Genomic DNA, 14,674 nt, shown 5'->3' with positions numbered 1-14,674 from the left:
TTCATTGTAGATGTCTCTGACGAAGGCCTATAGATAGGGGCCGAAACGTTAGAAAAAATTGCATCTATTTTTGACCTTTGCACCAAAAAATAAAAAATAAGCGGATTGTTTCACCAGCATCATTTTGTCTCAGACTTTCATTCTGTGTGCCCGAGCTCACCTCTCGTCTCTCTGCTGTCTCTCATCTCTCGTCTCTCTTCTGACTCTCGTCTCTCTTCTGTCTCTCGTCTCTCTTCTGTCTCTCGTCTCTTGTCTCTCTTCTGTCTCTCGTCTCTCTTCTGTGTCTCGTCTCTCGTCTCTCTTCTGTCTCTCGTCTCTTTTCTGTCTCTCATCTCTCGTCTCTTTTCTGTCTCTCGTCTCTCTGCTGTCTCTCGTCTCTCATCTCTCTTCTGTCTCTCGTCACTCTTCTGTCTCTAGTCTCTTGTCTTTCTTCTGTCTCTCATCTCTCGTCTCTCTTCTGTCTCTCATGTCTCATCTCTCTTCTGTCTCTCGTCTCTCTTCTGTCTCTCGTCTCTCTTCTGTCTCTCTTCTGTGTCGTCTCTCTTCTGTCTCGTCTCTCGTCTCTCTTCTGTCTCGTTTATCGTCTCTCTTCTGTCTCTCGTCTTTCTTCTGTCTCTTGTCTCTCTTCTGTCTCGTCTCTCGTCTCTCGTCTCTCTGCTGTCTCTCGTCTCTCTTCTGTTTCTTGTCTGTCATCTCTTTTCTGTCTCTCATCTCTCGTCTCTTTTCTGTCTCTCGTCTCTCTGCTGTCTCTCATCTCTCGTCTCTCTTCTGACTCTCGTCTCTCTTCTGTCTCTCTTCTCTCTTCTGTCTCGTCTGTCATCTCTCTTCTGTCTCTCGTCTCTCGTCTCTCTGCTGTCTCTCATCTCTCGTCTCTCTTCTGACTCTCGTCTCTCTTCTGTCTCTTGTCTCTCTTCTGTCTCTCGTCTCTTTTCTGTCTCTTGTCTCTCATCTCTCTTCTGTCTCTCATCTCTCGTCTATTTTCTGTCTCTCATCTCTCGTCTCTTTTCTGTCTCTCATCTCTCTGCTGTCTCTCGTCTCTCGTCTCTCTTCTGTCTCTCGTCACTCTTCTGTCTCTAGTCTCTTGTCTTTCTTCAGTCTCTCATCTCTCGTCTCTCTTCTGTCTCTCATGTCTCATCTCTCTTCTGTCTCTCGTCTCTCTTCTGTCTCTCGTCTCTCTTCTGTCTCTCTTCTGTGTCGTCTCTCTTCTGTCTCGTCTCTCTTCTGTCTCGTCTCTCGTCTCTCTTCTGTCTCGTTTATCGTCTCTCTTCTGTCTCTCGTCTCTCTTCTGTCTCTTGTCTCTCTTCTGTCTCGTCTCTCGTCTCTCGTCTCTCTGCTGTCTCTCGTCTCTCGTCTCTCTTCTGTCTCTCGTCACTCTTCTGTCTCTAGTCTCTTGTCTTTCTTCAGTCTCTCATCTCTCGTTTCTCTTCTGTCTCTCATGTCTCATCTCTCTTCTGTCTCTCGTCTCTCTTCTGTCTCTCGTCTCTCTTCTGTCTCTCTTCTGTGTCGTCTCTCTTCTGTCTCGTCTCTCTTCTGTCTCGTCTCTCGTCTCTCTTCTGTCTCGCTTATCGTCTCTCTTCTGTCTCTCGTCTCTCTTCTATCTCTTGTCTCTCTTCTGTCTCTCATCTCTCGTCTCTCTTCTGTCTCTCATCTCTCTTCTGTTTCTTGTCTGTCATCTCTTTTCTGTCTCTCATCTCTCGTCTCTTTTCTGTCTCTCGTCTCTCTGCTGTCTCTCATCTCTCGTCTCTCTTCTGTCTCTCGTCTCTCTTCTGTCTCTCGTCACTCTTCTGTCTCTAGTCTCTTGTCTCTCTTCTGTCTCTCTTCTGTCTCGTCTCTCTTCTGTCTCGTCTCTCGTCTCTCTTCTGTCTCGTCTCTCGTCTCTCTTCAGTCTCTCGTCTCTCTTCTGTCTCTTGTCTCTCTTCTGTCTCTCATTTCTCTTCTGTCTCTCTTCTCTTTTCTGTCTCGTCTGTCGTCTCTTTTCTGTCTCTCGTCTCTCTTCTGTCTCTCGTCTCTCTTCTAACTCTCGTCTCTCGTCTCTCTTCTGTCTCTCGTCTCTCTTCTGTCTCTCGTCTCTCTTCTGTCTCTCGTCTCTCTCTCGTCTCTTTGCTGTCTCTCGTCTCTCGTCTCTCTTCTCTCTCGTCGTTCATCTCTCTTCTGTCTCGTCTCTCATCTCTCTTCTCTCTCGTCTCTCGTCTGTCTCTCGTCTCTCGTCTCTCTTCTGTCTCTCGTCTCTCGTCTCTCTTCTGTCTCTCGTTTCTCTTCTGTCTCTCGTCTCTCTTCTCTTTTCTGTCTCGTCTGTCATCTCTCTTCTGTCTCTCGTCTCTCTTCTGTCTCTCGTCACTCTTCTGTCTCTAGTCTCTTGTCTCTCTTCTGTCTCTCATCTTTCGACTCTCTTCTGTCTCTCGTCTCTCGTCTCTCTTCTGTCTCTCGTCTCTCTTCTGTTTCTTGTCTGTCATCTCTTTTCTGTCTCTCGTCTCTCTTCTGTCTCTCGTCTCTCTTCTGTTTCTCGTCTGTCATCTCTTTTCTGTCTCTCGTCTCTCTTCTGTCTCTCGTCTCTCTTCTATCTCTTGTCTCTCTTCTGTCTCTCATCTCTCGTCTCTCTTCTGTCTCTCATCTCTCTTCTGTTTCTTGTCTGTCATCTCTTTTCTGTCTCTCATCTCTCGTCTCTTTTCTGTCTCTCGTCTCTCTGCTGTCTCTCATCTCTCGTCTCTCTTCTGTCTCTCGTCTCTCTTCTGTCTCTCGTCACTCTTCTGTCTCTAGTCTCTTGTCTCTCTTCTGTCTCTCTTCTGTCTCGTCTCTCTTCTGTCTCGTCTCTCGTCTCTCTTCTGTCTCGTCTCTCGTCTCTCTTCAGTCTCTCGTCTCTCTTCTGTCTCTTGTCTCTCTTCTGTCTCTCATTTCTCTTCTGTCTCTCTTCTCTTTTCTGTCTCGTCTGTCGTCTCTTTTCTGTCTCTCGTCTCTCTTCTGTCTCTCGTCTCTCTTCTAACTCTCGTCTCTCTTCTGTCTCTCGTCTCTCTTCTGTCTCTCGTCTCTCTTCTGTCTCTCGTCTCTCTCTCGTCTCTTTGCTGTCTCTCGTCTCTCGTCTCTCTTCTCTCTCGTCGTTCATCTCTCTTCTGTCTCGTCTCTCATCTCTCTTCTCTCTCGTCTCTCGTCTGTCTCTCGTCTCTCGTCTCTCTTCTGTCTCTCGTCTCTCGTCTCTCTTCTGTCTCTCGTTTCTCTTCTGTCTCTCGTCTCTCTTCTCTTTTCTGTCTCGTCTGTCATCTCTCTTCTGTCTCTCGTCTCTCTTCTGTCTCTCGTCACTCTTCTGTCTCTAGTCTCTTGTCTCTCTTCTGTCTCTCATCTTTCGACTCTCTTCTGTCTCTCGTCTCTCGTCTCTCTTCTGTCTCTCGTCTCTCTTCTGTTTCTTGTCTGTCATCTCTTTTCTGTCTCTCGTCTCTCTTCTGTCTCTCGTCTCTCTTCTGTTTCTCGTCTGTCATCTCTTTTCTGTCTCTCGTCTCTCTTCTGTCTCTCGTCTCTCATCTCTCTGCTGTCTCTCGTCTCTCTTCTGTCTCTCGTCTCTCTTCTCTCTTCTGTCTCTCATGTCTCGTCTCTCTTCTGTCTCTCGTCTCTCTTCTGTCTCTCGTCTCTCTTCTGTCTCTCGTCTCTCTTCTGTCTCTCTTCTGTGTCGTCTCTCTTCTGTCTCGTCTTTCGTCTCTCTTCTGTCTCTCGTCTCTCGTCTCTCTGCTGTCTCTCGTCTCTCTTCTGTCTCTCGTCACTCTTCTGTCTCTAGTCTCTTGTCTCTCTTCTGTCTCTCTTCTGTCTGGTCTCTCTTCTGTCTCTCGTCTCTCTTCTGTCTCGTCTCTCGTCTCTCTCCTGTCTCTCGTCTCTCTTCTGTCTCTCGTCTCCCTTCTGTCTCTTGTTTCTCTTCTGTCTCTCGTCTCTCTTCTCTTTTCTGTCTCATCTTTCGTCTCTCTTCTGTCTCTCGTCTCTCGTCTCTCGTCTCTCTTCTGTCTCTCGTCTCTCTTCTGTTTCTTGTCTGTCATCTCTTTTCTGTCTCTCGTCACTCTTTTGTCTCTCGTCTCTCATCTCTCTGCTGTCTCTCGTCTCTCTGCTGTCTCTCGTCTCTCTTCTGTCTCTCGTCACTCTTCTGTCTCTAGTCTCTTGTCTTTCTTCTGTCTCTCGTCTCTCGTCTCTCTTCTCTCTTCTGTCTCTCGTCTCTCTTCTGTTTCTTGTCTGTCATCTCTTTTCTGTCTCTCGTCACTCTTCTGTCTCTCGTCTCTCATCTCTCTGCTGTCTCTCGTCTTTCTGCTGTCTCTCGTCTCTCTTCTGTCTTTCGTCACTCTTCTGTCTCTAGTCTCTTGTCTTTCTTCTGTCTCTCGTCTCTCTTCTGTTTCTCATGTCTCGTCTCTCTTCTGTCTCTCGTCTCTCTTCTGTCTCTCGTCTCTCTTCTGTCTCTCTTCTGTGTCGTCTCTCTTCTGTCCTGTCTCTCGTCTCTTGTCTCTCTTCTGTCTCTCGTCTCTCGTCTCTCTTCTGTCTCTCATCTCTCGTCTCTCTGCTGTCTCTCTTCTGTCTCTTGTCACTCTTCTGTCTCTAGTCTCTTGTCTCTCTTCTGTCTCTCGTCTTTTGTCTCTCTTCTGTCTCTCGTCTCTCTTCTGTCTCTCGTCTCTCTTTTGTTTCTTGTCTGTCATCTCTTTTCTGTCTCTCATCTCTCGTCTCTTTTCTGTCTCTCGTCTCTCTTCTGTCTCTCGTCTCTAGTCTCTCTGCTGTCTCTCTTCTGTCTCTCGTCACTCTTCTGTCTCTAGTGTCTTGTCTTTCTTCTGTCTCTCATCTCTCGACCCTCTCTTCTGTCTCTCATGTCTCATCTCTCTTCTGTCTCTCGTCTCTTTTCTGTCTCTCGTCTCTCTGCTGTCTCTTATCTCTCGTCTCTCTTCTGACTCTCGTCTCTCTTCTGTCTCTCTTCTCTCTTCTGTCTCGTCTGTCATCTCTCTTCTGTCTCTCGTCTCTCGTCTCTCTGCTGTCTCTCATCTCTCGTCTCTCTTCTGACTCTCGTCTCTCTTCTGTCTCTTGTCTCTCTTCTGTCTCTCGTCTCTCTTCTGTCTCTTGTCTCTCATCTCTCTTCTGTCTCTCATCTCTCGTCTATTTTCTGTCTCTCATCTCTCGTCTCTTTTCTGTCTCTCGTCTCTCTGCTGTCTCTCGTCTCTCGTCTCTCTTCTGTCTCTCGTCACTCTTCTGTCTCTAGTCTCTTGTCTTTCTTCAGTCTCTCATCTCTCGTCTCTCTTCTGTCTCTCATGTCTCATCTCTCTTCTGTCTCTCGTCTCTCTTCTGTCTCTCGTCTCTCTTCTGTCTCTCTTCTGTGTCGTCTCTCTTCTGTCTCGTCTCTCTTCTGTCTCGTCTCTCGTCTCTCTTCTGTCTCGTTTATCGTCTCTCTTCTGTCTCTCGTCTCTCTTCTGTCTCTTGTCTCTCTTCTGTCTCTCGTCTCTCTTCTGTCTCTCGTCTCTTGTCTCTCTTCTGTTTCTCGTCTCTCTTCTGTCTCTCGTCTCTCATCTCTCTTCTGTCTCTCGTCTCTCTTCTGTCTCTCGTCTCTCGTCTATTTTCTGTCTCTCATCTCTCATCTCTTTTCTGTCTCTTGTCTCTCTGCTGTCTCTCGTCTCTCGTCTCTCTTCTGTCTCTCGTCTCTCTTCTGTCTCTCGTCTCTTGTCTCTCTTCTGTTTCTCGTCTCTCTTCTGTCTCTCGTCTCTCATCTCTCTTCTGTCTCTCGTCTCTCTTCTGTCTCTCGTCTCTCGTCTATTTTCTGTCTCTCATCTCTCATCTCTTTTCTGTCTCTTGTCTCTCTGCTGTCTCTCGTCTCTCGTCTCTCTTCTGTCTTTCGTCACTCTTCTGTCTCTAGTCTCTTGCCTTTCTTCTGTCTCTCGTCTCTCTTCTCTTTTCTGTCTCGTCTGTCATCTCTCTTCTGTCTCTCGTCTCTCTTCTGTCTCTCGTCACTCTTCTGTCTCTAGTCTCTTGTCTCTCTTCTGTCTCTCATCTTTCGACTCTCTTCTGTCTCTCGTCTCTCGTCTCTCTTCTGTCTCTCGTCTCTCTTCTGTTTCTTGTCTGTCATCTCTTTTCTGTCTCTCGTCTCTCTTCTGTCTCTCGTCTCTCTTCTGTTTCTCGTCTGTCATCTCTTTTCTGTCTCTCGTCTCTCTTCTGTCTCTCGTCTCTCATCTCTCTGCTGTCTCTCGTCTCTCTTCTGTCTCTCGTCTCTCTTCTCTCTTCTGTCTCTCATGTCTCGTCTCTCTTCTGTCTCTCGTCTCTCTTCTGTCTCTCGTCTCTCTTCTGTCTCTCTTCTGTGTCGTCTCTCTTCTGTCTCGTCTTTCGTCTCTCTTCTGTCTCTCGTCTCTCGTCTCTCTGCTGTCTCTCGTCTCTCTTCTGTCTCTCGTCACTCTTCTGTCTCTAGTCTCTTGTCTCTCTTCTGTCTCTCTTCTGTCTGGTCTCTCTTCTGTCTCTCGTCTCTCTTCTGTCTCGTCTCTCGTCTCTCTCCTGTCTCTCGTCTCTCTTCTGTCTCTCGTCTCCCTTCTGTCTCTTGTTTCTCTTCTGTCTCTCGTCTCTCTTCTCTTTTCTGTCTCATCTTTCGTCTCTCTTCTGTCTCTCGTCTCTCGTCTCTCGTCTCTCTTCTGTCTCTCGTCTCTCTTCTGTTTCTTGTCTGTCATCTCTTTTCTGTCTCTCGTCACTCTTTTGTCTCTCGTCTCTCATCTCTCTGCTGTCTCTCGTCTCTCTGCTGTCTCTCGTCTCTCTTCTGTCTCTCGTCACTCTTCTGTCTCTAGTCTCTTGTCTTTCTTCTGTCTCTCGTCTCTCGTCTCTCTTCTCTCTTCTGTCTCTCGTCTCTCTTCTGTTTCTTGTCTGTCATCTCTTTTCTGTCTCTCGTCACTCTTCTGTCTCTCGTCTCTCATCTCTCTGCTGTCTCTCGTCTCTCTGCTGTCTCTCGTCTCTCTTCTGTCTTTCGTCACTCTTCTGTCTCTAGTCTCTTGTCTTTCTTCTGTCTCTCGTCTCTCGTCTCTCTTCTGTTTCTCATGTCTCGTCTCTCTTCTGTCTCTCGTCTCTCTTCTGTCTCTCGTCTCTCTTCTGTCTCTCTTCTGTGTCGTCTCTCTTCTGTCCTGTCTCTCGTCTCTTGTCTCTCTTCTGTCTCTCGTCTCTCGTCTCTCTTCTGTCTCTCATCTCTCGTCTCTCTGCTGTCTCTCTTCTGTCTCTTGTCACTCTTCTGTCTCTAGTCTCTTGTCTCTCTTCTGTCTCTCGTCTTTTGTCTCTCTTCTGTCTCTCGTCTCTCTTCTGTCTCTCGTCTCTCTTTTGTTTCTTGTCTGTCATCTCTTTTCTGTCTCTCATCTCTCGTCTCTTTTCTGTCTCTCGTCTCTCTTCTGTCTCTCGTCTCTAGTCTCTCTGCTGTCTCTCTTCTGTCTCTCGTCACTCTTCTGTCTCTAGTGTCTTGTCTTTCTTCTGTCTCTCATCTCTCGACCCTCTCTTCTGTCTCTCATGTCTCATCTCTCTTCTGTCTCTCGTCTCTTTTCTGTCTCTCGTCTCTCTGCTGTCTCTTATCTCTCGTCTCTCTTCTGACTCTCGTCTCTCTTCTGTCTCTCTTCTCTCTTCTGTCTCGTCTGTCATCTCTCTTCTGTCTCTCGTCTCTCGTCTCTCTGCTGTCTCTCATCTCTCGTCTCTCTTCTGACTCTCGTCTCTCTTCTGTCTCTTGTCTCTCTTCTGTCTCTCGTCTCTCTTCTGTCTCTTGTCTCTCATCTCTCTTCTGTCTCTCATCTCTCGTCTATTTTCTGTCTCTCATCTCTCGTCTCTTTTCTGTCTCTCGTCTCTCTGCTGTCTCTCGTCTCTCGTCTCTCTTCTGTCTCTCGTCACTCTTCTGTCTCTAGTCTCTTGTCTTTCTTCAGTCTCTCATCTCTCGTCTCTCTTCTGTCTCTCATGTCTCATCTCTCTTCTGTCTCTCGTCTCTCTTCTGTCTCTCGTCTCTCTTCTGTCTCTCTTCTGTGTCGTCTCTCTTCTGTCTCGTCTCTCTTCTGTCTCGTCTCTCGTCTCTCTTCTGTCTCGTTTATCGTCTCTCTTCTGTCTCTCGTCTCTCTTCTGTCTCTTGTCTCTCTTCTGTCTCTCGTCTCTCTTCTGTCTCTCGTCTCTTGTCTCTCTTCTGTTTCTCGTCTCTCTTCTGTCTCTCGTCTCTCATCTCTCTTCTGTCTCTCGTCTCTCTTCTGTCTCTCGTCTCTCGTCTATTTTCTGTCTCTCATCTCTCATCTCTTTTCTGTCTCTTGTCTCTCTGCTGTCTCTCGTCTCTCGTCTCTCTTCTGTCTCTCGTCTCTCTTCTGTCTCTCGTCTCTTGTCTCTCTTCTGTTTCTCGTCTCTCTTCTGTCTCTCGTCTCTCATCTCTCTTCTGTCTCTCGTCTCTCTTCTGTCTCTCGTCTCTCGTCTATTTTCTGTCTCTCATCTCTCATCTCTTTTCTGTCTCTTGTCTCTCTGCTGTCTCTCGTCTCTCGTCTCTCTTCTGTCTTTCGTCACTCTTCTGTCTCTAGTCTCTTGCCTTTCTTCTGTCTCTCATCTCTCGTCTCTCTTCTGTCTCTCATGTCTCATCTCTCTTCTGTCTCTCGTCTCTCTTCTGTCTCTCGTCTCTCTTCTGTCTCTCTTCTGTGTCGTCTCTTTTCTGTCTCGTCTCTCTTCTGTCTCGTCTCTCGTCTCTCTTCTGTCTCGTTTATCGTCTCTCTTCTGTCTCTCATCTTTCTTCTGTCTCTTGTCTCTCTTCTGTCTCGTCTCTCGTCTCTCTGCTGTCTCTCGTCTCTCGTCTCTCTTCTGTCTCTCGTCTCTCTTCTGTTTCTTGTCTGTCATCTCTTTTCTGTCTTTCATCTCTCGTCTCTTTTCTGTCTCTCGTCTCTCTGCTGTCTCTCATCTCTCGTCTCTCTTCTGACTCTCGTCTCTCTTCTGTCTCTCGTCTCTCTTCTGTCTCTCTTCTCTCTTCTGTCTTGCCTGTCATCTCTCTTCTGTCTCTCGTCTCTCGTCTCTCTGCTGTCTCTCGTCTCTCGTCTCTCTTCTGTCTCTCGTCACTCTTCTGTCTCTAGTCTCTTGCCTTTCTTCTGTCTCTCATCTCTCGTCTCTCTTCTGTCTCTCATGTCTCATCTCTCTTCTGTCTCTCGTCTCTCTTCTGTCTCTCGTCTCTCTTCTGTCTCTCTTCTGTGTCGTCTCTTTTCTGTCTCGTCTCTCTTCTGTCTCGTCTCTCGTCTCTCTTCTGTCTCGTTTATCGTCTCTCTTCTGTCTCTCGTCTTTCTTCTGTCTCTTGTCTCTCTTCTGTCTCGTCTCTCGTCTCTCTGCTGTCTCTCGTCTCTCGTCTCTCTTCTGTCTCTCGTCTCTCTTCTGTTTCTTGTCTGTCATCTCTTTTCTGTCTTTCATCTCTCGTCTCTTTTCTGTCTCTCATCTCTCTGCTGTCTCTCATCTCTCGTCTCTCTTCTGACTCTCGTCTCTCTTCTGTCTCTCGTCTCTCTTCTGTCTCTCTTCTCTCTTCTGTCTCGCCTGTCATCTCTCTTCTGTCTCTCGTCTCTCGTCTCTCTGCTGTCTCTCATCTCTCGTCTCTCTTCTGACTCTCGTCTCTCTTCTGTCTCTCGTCTCTCTTCTGTCTCTCGTCTCTCTTCTCTCTTCTTATAGACAAAAAAGACTGACTGCACTCCTCGACCTGACGTGTGAACAGGTGCATAACTGAACATGACATAAAATACAAAAAAAAATACAAAAAAACAGTTTGCACTCTGATAATGCTAAAGTATGGAAACCATGAATATGTGAACATGGACCTGCATTACTGCTAAGGAAAATCTGAGAAAAATGAGATATTTAGCATATATAAATGGCCGTTTGTATATCTGCCCAGTTGCCCCTTCACGGCATATCTCGTAACTGGGTCCCTGACGCTATGCTGAAGCCTCTCTCTAGGTTAAAAACCTCCTGTGTATGGGCAAGTAGGAACCTGCTATATAGGATAAGATTACCTGTGGCAACTGGGGGAAGGGTGCACGGTCAGAAGGTATGACCCTCTTCATATAGACAAAAAAGACTGACTGCACTCCTCGACCTGACGTGTGAACAGGTGCATAACTGAACATGACATAAAATACAAAAAAACAGTTTGCACTCTGATAATGCTAAAGTATGGAAACCATGAATATGTGAACATGGACCTGCATTACTGCTAAGGAAAATCATATTCATGGTTTCCATACTTTAGCATTATCAGAGTGCAAACTGTTTTTTTGTATTTTATGTCATGTTCAGTTTTGCACCTGTTCACACGTCAGGTCGAGGAGTGCAGTCAGTCTTTTTTGTCTATATGAAGAGGGTCATACCTTCTGACCGTGCACCCTTCCCCCAGTTGCCACAGGTAATCTTATCCTATATAGCAGGTTCCTACTTGCCCATACACAGGAGGTTTTTAACCTAGAGAGAGGCTTCAGCATAGCGTCAGGGACCCAGTTACGAGATATGCCGTGAAGGGGCAACTGGGCAGATATACAAATGGCCATTTATATATGCTAAATATCTCATTTTTCTCAGATTTTCCTTAGCAGTAATGCAGGTCCATGTTCACATATTCATGGTTTCCATACTTTAGCATTATCAGAGTGTAAACTGTTTTTTTGTATTCTCTTCTCTCTTCTGTCTCGTCTGTCATCTCTCTTCTGTCTCTCGTCTCTCTGCTGTCTCTCATCTCTCGTCTCTCTTCTGACTCTCGTCTCTCTTCTGTCTCTCGTCTCTCTTCTGTCTCTCGTCTCTTGTCTCTCTTCTGTCTCTCGTCTCTCTTCTGTGTCTCGTCTCTCGTCTCTCTTCTGTCTCTCGTCTCTTTTCTGTCTCTCATCTCTCGTCTCTTTTCTGTCTCTCGTCTCTCTGCTGTCTCTCGTCTCTCGTCTCTCTTCTGTCTCTCGTCACTCTTCTGTCTCTAGTCTCTTGTCTTTCTTCTGTCTCTCATCTCTCGTCTCTCTTCTGTCTCTCATGTCTCATCTCTCTTCTGTCTCTCGTCTCTCTTCTGTCTCTCGTCTCTCTTCTGTCTCTCTTCTGTGTCGTCTCTCTTCTGTCTCATCTCTCGTCTCTCTTCTGTCTCGTTTATCGTCTCTCTTCTGTCTCTCGTCTTTCTTCTGTCTCTTGTCTCTCTTCTGTCTCGTCTCTCGTCTCTCGTCTCTCTGCTGTCTCTCGTCTCTCTTCTGTTTCTTGTCTGTCATCTCTTTTCTGTCTCTCATCTCTCGTCTCTTTTCTGTCTCTCGTCTCTCTGCTGTCTCTCATCTCTCGTCTCTCTTCTGACTCTCTTCTCTCTTCTGTCTCTCTTCTCTCTTCTGTCTCGTCTGTCATCTCTCTTCTGTCTCTCGTCTCTCGTCTCTCTGCTGTCTCTCATCTCTCGTCTCTCTTCTGACTCTCGTCTCTCTTCTGTCTCTTGTCTCTCTTCTGTCTCTCGTCTCTCTTCTGTCTCTTGTCTCTCATCTCTCTTCTGTCTCTCATCTCTCGTCTATTTTCTGTCTCTCATCTCTCGTCTCTTTTCTGTCTCTCGTCTCTCTGCTGTCTCTCGTCTCTCGTCTCTCTTCTGTCTCTCGTCACTCTTCTGTCTCTAGTCTCTTGTCTTTCTTCAGTCTCTCATCTCTCGTCTCTCTTCTGTCTCTCATGTCTCATCTCTCTTCTGTCTCTCGTCTCTCTTCTGTCTCTCGTCTCTCTTCTGTCTCTCTTCTGTGTCGTCTCTCTTCTGTCTCGTCTCTCTTCTGTCTCGTCTCTCGTCTCTCTTCTGTCTCGTTTATCGTCTCTCTTCTGTCTCTCGTCTCTCTTCTGTCTCTTGTCTCTCTTCTGTCTCGTCTCTCGTCTCTCGTCTCTCTGCTGTCTCTCGTCTCTCTTCTGTCTCTCGTCACTCTTCTGTCTCTAATCTCTTGTCTTTCTTCTGTCTCTCATCTCTCGTCTCTCTTCTGTCTCTCATGTCTTATCTCTCTTCTGTCTCTTGTCTCTCTTCTGTGTCGTCTCTCTTCTGTCTCGTCTCTCTTCTGTCTCGTCTCTCGTCTCTCTTCTGTCTCGCTTATCGTCTCTCTTCTGTCTCTCGTCTCTCTTCTATCTCTTGTCTCTCTTCTGTCTCTCATCTCTCGTCTCTCTTCTGTCTCTCATCTCTCTTCTGTTTCTTGTCTGTCATCTCTTTTCTGTCTCTCATCTCTCGTCTCTTTTCTGTCTCTCGTCTCTCTGCTGTCTCTCATCTCTCGTCTCTCTTCTGTCTCTCGTCTCTCTTCTGTCTCTCGTCACTCTTCTGTCTCTAGTCTCTTGTCTCTCTTCTGTCTCTCTTCTGTCTCGTCTCTCTTCTGTCTCATCTCTCGTCTCTCTTCTGTCTCGTCTCTCGTGTCTCTTCAGTCTCTCGTCTCTCTTCTGTCTCTTGTCTCTCTTCTGTCTCTCATTTCTCTTCTGTCTCTCTTCTCTTTTCTGTCTCGTCTGTCGTCTCTTTTCTGTCTCTCGTCTCTCTTCTGTCTCTCGTCTCTCTTCTAACTCTCGTCTCTCGTCTCTCTTCTGTCTCTCGTCTCTCTTCTGTCTCTCGTCTTTTGTCTCTCTTCTGTCTCTCGTCTCTCTTCTGTCTCTCGTCTCTCGTCTCTCTTCTGTCTCTCGTGTCTCTCTCGTCTCTTTGCTGTCTCTCGTCTCTCGTCTCTCTTCTCTCTCGTCGTTCATCTCTCTTCTGTCTCGTCTCTCATCTCTCTTCTCTCTCGTCTCTCTTCTGTCTCTCGTCTCTCGTCTCTCTTCTGTCTCTCGTCTCTCGTCTCTCTTCTGTCTCTCGTCTCTCTCTCGTCTCTTTGCTGTCTCTCGTCTCTCGTCTCTCTTCTCTCTCGTCTCTCATCTCTCTTCTGTCTCTCGTCTCTCTTCTATCTCTCTTCTCTCGTCTCTCGTCTCTCTTCTGTCTCTCGTCTCTCTTCTGTCTCTTGTCTCTCTTCTGTCTCGTCTCTCGTCTCTCTGCTTTCTCTCGTCTCTCTTCTGTTTTCGTCTCTCTCTTGTGTCTCTCGTCTCTTGTCTCTCTTCTGTCTCTCGTCTCTCTTCTGTCTCTTCTGTCTCTCATCTCTCTTCTGTCTCTCATCTCTCTTCTGTCTCTCATCTCTCGTCTATTTTCTGTCTCTCATATCTCATCTCTTTTCTGTCTTTCGTCTCTCTGCTGTCTCTCGTCTCTCTTCTGTCTCTCATCTCTCTGCTGTCTCTCGTCTCTCGTCTCTCGTCTCTCTTCTGTCTCTCGTCTCTCGTCTATTTTCTGTCTCGTCTCTCGTCTCTTTTCTGTCTCTCGTCTCTCTGCTGTCTCTCGTCTCTCTTCTGTCTCTCGTCTCTCATCTCTCTTCTGTCTCTCATCACTCTTCTGTCTCTAGTCTCTTGTCTCTCTTCTGTCTCTCGTCTTTCGTCTCTCTTCTGTCTCTCGTCTCTCATCTCTCTTCTGTCTCTCGTCTCTCTTCTGTTTCTCGTCTCTCATCTCTTTTCTGTCTCTCATCTCTCGTCTCTTTTCTGTCTCTCGTCTCTCTGCTGTCTCTCATCTCTCGTCTCTCTTCTGTCTCTCGTCTCTCGTCTCTCTGCTGTCTCTCGTCTCTCTGCTGTCTCTCGTCTCTCTTCTGTCTCTCTTCACTCTTCTGTCTCTAGTCTCTTGTCTTTCTTCTGTCTCTCGTCTCTCTTCTGTCTCTCGTCTCTCGTCTCGACTCTCTTGTCTCTCGTCTCTCATCTCTCTTCTGTCTTGTCTCTCTTCTGTCTCATCTCTTGTCTTTCTGTCTCGTCTTTTGTCTCTCTTCTGTCTATCGTCTCTCTCCTGTCTCGTCTCTCTTCTTTCTCATCTCTCTTCTGTCTCGTCTCTCTTCTGTCTCTCTTCTGTCTCGTCTCTCTTGTCTCTCGTCTCTCTTCTGTCTCGTCTCTCATCTCTCTTCTGTCTCGTCTCTCTTCTGTCTCGTCTCTCCTCTCTCTCGTCTCTCTTCTGTCTCGTCTCTCTTCTGTCTCGTCTCTCTTCTGTCTCGTCTCTCTTCTGTCTCTCGTCTCTTGTCTCTCTTCTGTCTCTCGTCTCTCTTCTGTCTCTCGTCTCTCGTCTCTCTTCTGTCTCTCGTCTCTCTCTCGTCTCTTTGCTGTCTCTCGTCTCTCTTCTCTCTCGTCGTTCATCTCTCTTCTGTCTCGTCTCTCATCTCTCTTCTCTCTCGTCTCTCTTCTGTCTCTCGTCTCTCGTCTCTCTTCTGTCTCTCGTCTCTCGTCTCTCTTCTGTCTCTCGTCTCTCTCTCGTCTCTTTGCTGTCTCTCGTCTCTCGTCTCTCTTCTCTCTCGTCTCTCATCTCTCTTCTGTCTCTCGTCTCTCTTCTATCTCTCTTCTCTCGTCTCTCGTCTCTCTTCTGTATCTCGTCTCTCTTCTGTCTCTTGTCTCTCTTCTGTCTCGTCTCTCGTCTCTCTGCTTTCTCTCGTCTCTCTTCTGTTTTCGTCTCTCTCTTGTGTCTCTCGTCTCTTGTCTCTCTTCTGTCTCTCGTCTCTCTTCTGTCTCTCGTCTCTCATCTCTCTTCTGTCTCTCATCTCTCTTCTGTCTCTCATCTCTCATCTATTTTCTGTCTCTCATCTCTCATCTCTTTTCTGTCTTTCGTCTCTCTGCTGTCTCTCGTCTCTCTTCTGTCTCTCATCTCTCTGCTGTCTCTCGTCTCTCGTCTCTCTTCTGTCTCTCGTCTCTCGTCTATTTTCTGTCT

Source organism: Anomaloglossus baeobatrachus, chromosome 4 (genome assembly GCF_048569485.1).
Source record: "Anomaloglossus baeobatrachus isolate aAnoBae1 chromosome 4, aAnoBae1.hap1, whole genome shotgun sequence".
In the NCBI taxonomy this organism is placed as follows: Eukaryota; Metazoa; Chordata; class Amphibia; order Anura; family Aromobatidae; genus Anomaloglossus; species Anomaloglossus baeobatrachus.
The sequence above is the reverse complement of the archived record's forward strand: the minus strand, read 5'-3'. Positions refer to the sequence as shown.